At 43.6% G+C, this 7,152-nt stretch overlaps 1 long non-coding RNA gene across 1 annotated transcript in view; it reads left to right on the forward strand.

Annotated features, from left to right (window-relative positions):
* LOC143817996 (uncharacterized) overlaps positions 1-463 on the forward strand; it is a 72,028-nt gene extending 71,565 nt beyond the window's left edge. Inside the window, exon 3 of the long non-coding RNA XR_013224248.1 lies at positions 384-463. This is a non-coding gene — a long non-coding RNA (uncharacterized LOC143817996). The remainder of the gene's footprint in view (positions 1-383) is intronic.
* The last annotated feature ends 6,689 nt before the right edge of the window (positions 464-7,152 follow it).

Raw genomic sequence — 7,152 nt, forward strand, 5'->3', positions numbered from 1 at the left:
TGTATCACATCATCTGAGGAGAATAAGCCCTATCACTTCAGGCTATATCATAAGTCTTTTACTAAGAATCTAAGTGCTATACCCAATGTGGAACCATTATGCTTTCTATGTCTCTCCACAAGAGAAGACAAAATAAAGTGCTTGTTGCTACAAGAAATTTATGTGTGCTTTATTTGTGACCTGCCCATTTGCGTCCAAGGCCATGTTAGGATGGTTTCATACATTCGACTTTCACAGCGAGAGTACAGATTACGATGTTCAGACCTTCCATAATTCTCCTGACCCTAACTCAACAACCTCATTGCGCTCAAATCGCCGTTTTTACAGGGATATGTGCAAGCGCCACTGATATATTTGATTACATTTTTTGTTCTAAATTCCAGGTATAATTGAAGCCATGGATAGCTTCTTGCCTCGACACTCAATGTTTTCTCTTTGATGATGCCACCAGCACAGAGACAACAGGTGATTATGATATTATATCATATTGAATACTAAGGAACGCTTAGCTCCGCATGTCACCAAATGATCTTTCATACAAAGACACTATTTCAACCTATGTTGCTATGAAATATTTTACCAAGCCAGCATAACATATATTAGGGTACATACTTCACATACTGTATGTAAATGATAATTGCACTGACTGTGCTTAAAAGCCATTCAAATATTAATTCAGCTATTAAATGATTTTTTTTGGCACTATGCCACATGTAACAGGCTGACGGTGTCTTATTAGTTCAACAAGACAACATATGGTTTAGTTATAACATTGAACAAGAGCACAATCATTAATTGTGGAAGTAATGGTAGTTCGCTGTGTGCGGCTTTGAGAGCCGTATGACATGAGAAGAGCAAAGATGTTGTGCATCTCACTGTTACTCCCTGTGAGTGTTCCAGCCCCTACTAATAGGATGTCAGTGTTTAAATATTGGTGGCAGAAAATAAATATGTATTTAATTTTCTTCCTCGATATTTCCTACCCCATGCTCGTGGTCAGGATATTTGTCCCAATGTACGTTTCGCCAGACAACGGGCTTTTTCTTGGGAAGCAAGAAAGTGCACGCTTTTAATGTGTGACACAAAGGTGATAGGACATTTGGATGTGAGTCTGGAATTATTTTATGAAATGTAATATTAGTTATATTATATTGTTTATTCACATTACTTTCCATCACTTTTTCTTGACCTTCATTATTTAGTGAAACTTTACAGCGAAAATACAAAATATAGATCCATAAATTTATATTTTTCATTCTGATTTATAAAGATTTATAAAGATTAAAAGAGTCACTTGGATTTAATTCATTTAATATTGTTATAAGCAGAAGAAAGTAATTATGAATAACATAATTTGTCCAGTTCCCCTCCTTTTAAATCATTTGATGAAGTTTTAGACAAATGTAGTGTTATTAGAGTGGAAGGATGACTTGCACTCGAGGGATCGAAAGAAAAATTGATTATAATGGAGAAAAGTGCTGGACACATTTTTTTCTGCAAAAGAAGATAAGAGAATTTTGTTATTTGAGATCTTTCAATATGTTTTTTGACCTCTTTATAATAAGCTCCAAGGTATCCTATATGCCAAAAGATCCAAAACAGAGAACGTGTGGAGGAGTTGAGGAAATGGAAGAGGGCTTTATCATAATCAGTTTTATTATTTTATTATTATTATTTTATTATTATTTAACTGTTTTGTTTTTATTTGAAAATGGTGATTTTTTTTTCCCTCCTCTTTTAGGCCCCTTTCACAAGTCCTTATAATAATAAAAATAATAATCTTTATTTATATAGCGCCAACATATTCCGCAGCGCTTTACAGTTTAACAGTTTCAAACAACAATCATAGGTAACAATGTTAGCAATACAATAATAAAGCAAAATAAGACGACCCTGCCCGTGAGAGCTTACAATCTACAATGAGGTGGGGGAGATACAAAGTACAGGTGTGTATTTACAATGATGTATTTACAATGATGGTCCAGCCATCTTCAGGGGGTGGGGGATAGATGGAGATTGTGAAAGGGTTACACACACACACAAACATAAAATGACCTTGATTAGTTAATGTGGTAGGCAGCTCTGAACAAATGTGTTTTGAGGGAGCGCCTAAAACTATGCAAGTTGTGGATGGTCCTAATATCTTGTGGTAGAGCATTCCAGAGGATTGGCGCAGCACAGGAGAAGTCTTGGAGTCGGGAGTGGGAGGTACGGATTAATGCTGAGGTTAGTCAAAAGTCATTTGCAAAGCGCAGCGGTCGGCTAGGCCGATAGACCGAAATGAGGGAAGAGATGTATGAGGGTGCCGCACTGTGGAGAGCTTTGTGGGTGAGAACAAGAACTTTGAATTGTATCCTGTAATGAATGGGCAGCCAGTGTAATGACTGGCGAAGAGCGGATGCATCTGAGAAACAATTAGCCAGATGGACAACCCTGGCTGCTGCATTAAGGATAGACTGGAGAGGGGAAAGTCGAGTAAGAGGGAGGCCAATTAATAGAGCATTGCAGTAGTCCAGGCAGGAGTGGATCAGGGCGACAGTGAGGGTTTTTGTTGTCTCCATAGTAAGAAAAGGGCAGATTCTAGAGATGTTCTTTAGGTGTAAGCAGCACGAGCGGGCAAGAGATTGTATATGGGATGTGAAGGAGAGATCGGAGTCAAACAAAACACCCAGACAGCGCGCCTGCTGCCGGGGTGTTATTATGGTGCCACCCACGGAGAGGGAAATGTCAGATTTAGGGAGGTTAGTAGAAGGTGGGAGCAGAAGAAGTTCAGTTTTGGAGAGGTTGAGTTTCAGATAGAGAGCGGACATGATGTTGGAGACTGCGGACAGAGAGTCGGTGGCGTTCTGTAGTACAGCGGGGGTAAGGTCGGGAGATGACATGTATAGTTGTGTGTCATCAGCATAAAGATGGTACTGAAAGCCAAATCTGCTGATGGTCTGTCCAATTGGGGCTGTGTAGAGGGAGAAGAGAAGGGGGCCAAGGACTGAACCCTGGGGTAAGAGGAGATGAAGTGGAACCAGAGAACAGAACACTGAAGGAGGGGTCAGAAAGATAGGAGGAGAACCAGGAGAGAGCAGTGTCCTTAATGCCTAATGGCTGGAGCCTAGAGAGTAGGAGAGGGTGGTCAACAGTGTCAAAAGCTGCAGAAAGGTCGAGAAGAATGAGCAGAGAGTGGTCCCCATTACATTTTGCTGTCAGAAGGTCATTGGTCACCTTGATGAGTGCAGTTTCTGTCGAATGTAGGGGGCAGAAACCGGACTGTGAAGGGTCTAGGAGGGAATGAGTGGAGAGGTAATGGGTAAGGCGGGAGTAGATCAGGCGCTCCAGGAGTTTAGAGATGAAGGGGAGATTGGAGACCGGTCTGTAGTTGTTTGTGCAGGGTGGGTCGAGGGTGGGTTTTCTTTTAGTAATGGAGTAATGATAGAGTGTTTGAAGGAGGAAGGGAAAATGCCAGAGGAGAGGGAGAGATTAAAGATTGTGGTTAGGTGAGTTGTGACAACTGGAGAGAGAGACTGGAGGAGGTGTGAGGGAATGGGGTCGGTAGTGCATGTAGTTGGATGAGAAGAGGAGAGGAGCTTGGAGACTTCTTCTGTGATGGGATCGAATGTGGAGAGTGAGCCAGGGGAAATGCAGGGAGGGATGGGAGTCATTGCACTTGGTGTCTGGGAGAAGATTTCCTGACGGATATTGTCTATTTTCTCTATAAAGTGGGAGGCCAGGTATATTTCCGGTACCGGAAAAACTGGTACCGGGCATATCCGTGTCCATGTGTCCATGTGTGTACTGTTATGATCTGGTAGCCTAAGAGCAGCATGAGACGTACTCTGGAGAAGGTGGTACCTGTACTGACCGCAGACCCTGAACTTAACACCGCAACTAGAAGTAGCCGTGGAATGTACCTTTCACTCCCTAGACATCTTGACACAGCCGGAGGACTAATTACCCCTAGAGATAGAAAAGGGAAAACTATCTTGCCTCAGAGAAAATCCCCAAAGGATAGACAGCCCCCCACAAATATTGACTGTGAAAGGAGAGGGAAAAAACATACACAGACTGAAATCAGAATTTAGCAAAGGAGGCCACTTCTAGCTAAATAGAAAGGATAGGACAGAGTACTATGCGGTCAGTATTAAAACACTAGAAAATATCCACCACAGAAAATACAAAATCTCCACATCTAACTAAAGATATGGAGGGTATATCTGCATCTCCAGAGATACCAGCTTGGCTAAACAAATCCTTATACAGACCAAGCTGGACAAGACAAAAACATGGAAAAGAACTGAACAATAAGGCTCACAGCATGTGGACAGCAAAAATCAAGGCCAGAACTTATCTTTGCTGAAATGAACAGCAAAGCAGGAGGGACCAGGCAGGGATGTGAATCCTCCAGGAACAATGGACAACTGGCACTGACTAAAGGGTAGAGCAAGACTAAATAGCCCAGTCAGAATTGCAAAAAGTGGACACACCTGATAAATGCTGCGATCCAGAGACAGCAGCGCTACCACTTATAACCACCAAAGGGAGCCCAAGAACAGAATTCACAACAGTACCCCCCCCTTGAGGAGGGGTCACCGAACCCACACCAGAGCCCCCAGGCCGATCCGGACGAGCCAAATGAAAGGCACGAACCAAATCCTCAGCATGAACATCGGAGGCAACAACCCAAGAATTATCCTCCTGGCCATAACCCTTCCATTTGACAAGATACTGAAGCTTCCGCCTCGAAAAACGAGAATCCAAAATCTTCTCAACCACATACTCCAACTCCCCATCAATCAACACCGGGGCAGGAGGATCAACAGAGGGAACAACGGGCACCACATATTTCCGCAGCAAAGATCTATGAAAAACATTATGGATGGAAAAAGAGGCTGGAAGGGCCAAACGAAAAGACACTGGATTGATAATCTCAGAAATCCTATAAGGGCCAATAAACCGAAGCTTAAACTTAGGGGAAGAAACCTTCATAGGAACATGACGGGAAGACAACCAGACCAGATCCCCAACCCGAAGCCGGGAACCAACACACCGACGACGGTTAGCAAAACGCTGAGCCCCCTCCTGAGACAACACCAAATTGTCAACAACGTGAGCCCAAATTTGCTGCAACCTGTCAACCACAGAGTCCACCCCAGGACAATCAGAAGGCTCAACCTGCCCTGAAGAAAAACGAGGATGAAAACCAGAGTTACAAAAGAAGGGTGAAACCAAGGTAGCAGAACTAGCCCGATTATTAAGGGCAAACTCGGCCAATGGCAAGAAAGCCACCCAATCATCCTGATCAGCAGACACAAAGCATCTCAAATAAGTCTCCAAAGTCTGATTAGTTCGCTTGGTTTGGCCATTTGTCTGAGGATGAAATGCGGAAGAAAAAGACAAATCAATGCCCAGCCTAGCACAAAAGGCCCGCCAAAACCTAGAAACAAACTGGGAACCTCTATCGGACACAGTATTCTCCGGAATGCCATGCAAACGAACCACATGCTGAAAAAACAACGGAACCAAATCAGAAGAGGAAGGCAATTTAGGCAAAGGTACCAAATGAACCATCTTAGAAAACCGGTCACAAACCACCCAGATAACAGACATCCTCTGGGAAACCGGAAGATCCGAAATAAAATCCATAGAAATATGCGTCCAAGGCCTCTCAGGGACCGGCAAAGGCAAAAGCAACCGACTAGCGTGGGAATAGCAAGGCTTGGCCCGCACACAAGTCCCACAGGACTGCACAAAAGAACGCACATCCCGTGACAAAGAAGGCCACCAAAAGGACCTACCAACCAAATCTCTGGTACCAAAAATCCCAGGATGACCAGCCAACACAGAACAATGAACCTCAGAAATCACTTTACTAGTCCATCTGTCAGGAACAAACAGCTTCCCCACTGGACAGCGGTCAGGTTTATCAGCCTGAAATTCCTGAAGAACCCATCGTAAATCAGGGGAGATGGCAGAAAGAATCACCCCTTCCTTTAGAATGCCGACCGGCTCAAGGACCCCAGGAGAATCAGGCAAAAAGCTCCTAGAGAGGGCATCAGCCTTAACATTCTTAGAACCCGGAAGATACGAGACCACAAAATCAAAATGGGAGAAAAACAGGGACCATCGGGCCTGTCTAGGATTCAGCCGTTTGGCAGACTCGAGGTAAATCAGATTCTTATGATTGGTCAAGACCACAATACGGTGCTTGGCCCCCTCAAGCCAATGTCGCCACTCCTCAAATGCCCACTTCATAGCCAACAACTCACGATTGCCGACATCATAATTGCGTTCCGCAGGCGAAAACTTTCGAGAAAAGAAGGCACACGGTTTCATCAAGGAACCATCAGAATTCCTCTGAGACAAAACGGCCACTGCCCCAATCTCAGAAGCGTCAACCTCAACCTGAAAAGGAAGAGAAACATCCTGCTGACGCAACACAGGGGCAGAAGTAAATCGACGTTTAAGCTCCTGAAAGGCAGAAACAGCCGCAGAGGACCAATTCGTCACATCAGCGCCTTTCTTCGTCAAATCGGTCAGGGGTTTAACCACACTGGAGAAGTTGGCAATGAAACGGCGATAAAAATTAGCAAAGCCCAAAAATTTCTGAAGGCTCTTCACGGATGTGGGCTGCATCCAATCATGAATGGCCTGAACCTTAACCGGATCCATTTCTATAGATGAGGGAGAAAAAATGAAGCCCAAAAAAGAAATCTTCTGTACTCCAAAGAGGCACTTAGACCCCTTCACAAACAAGGCATTATCACGAAGGATCTGAAATACCATCCTGACTTGTTTCACATGAGACTCCCAATCATCTGAAAAAATCAAAATATCATCCAAATATACAATCATGAATTTATCAAGATAATTCCGAAATATATCATGCATGAAGGACTGAAACACAGATGGAGCATTAGAGAGTCCGAATGGCATCACAAGGTATTCAAAATGGCCTTCGGGCGTATTAAACGCAGTTTTCCATTCGTCACCCTGCTTAATACGAACAAGATTATATGCCCCTTGAAGGTCAATCTTAGTAAACCAACTAGCCCCCTTAATCCTAGCAAACTGATCAGAAAGTAAAGGCAAAGGGTATTGGAATTTGACCGTGATCTTATTCAAGAGGCGATAATCAATACAGGGTCTCAAGGAGCCATCCTT

The sequence above is a fragment of the Ranitomeya variabilis genome, chromosome 3, assembly GCF_051348905.1.
Source record: "Ranitomeya variabilis isolate aRanVar5 chromosome 3, aRanVar5.hap1, whole genome shotgun sequence".
In the NCBI taxonomy this organism is placed as follows: Eukaryota; Metazoa; Chordata; class Amphibia; order Anura; family Dendrobatidae; genus Ranitomeya; species Ranitomeya variabilis.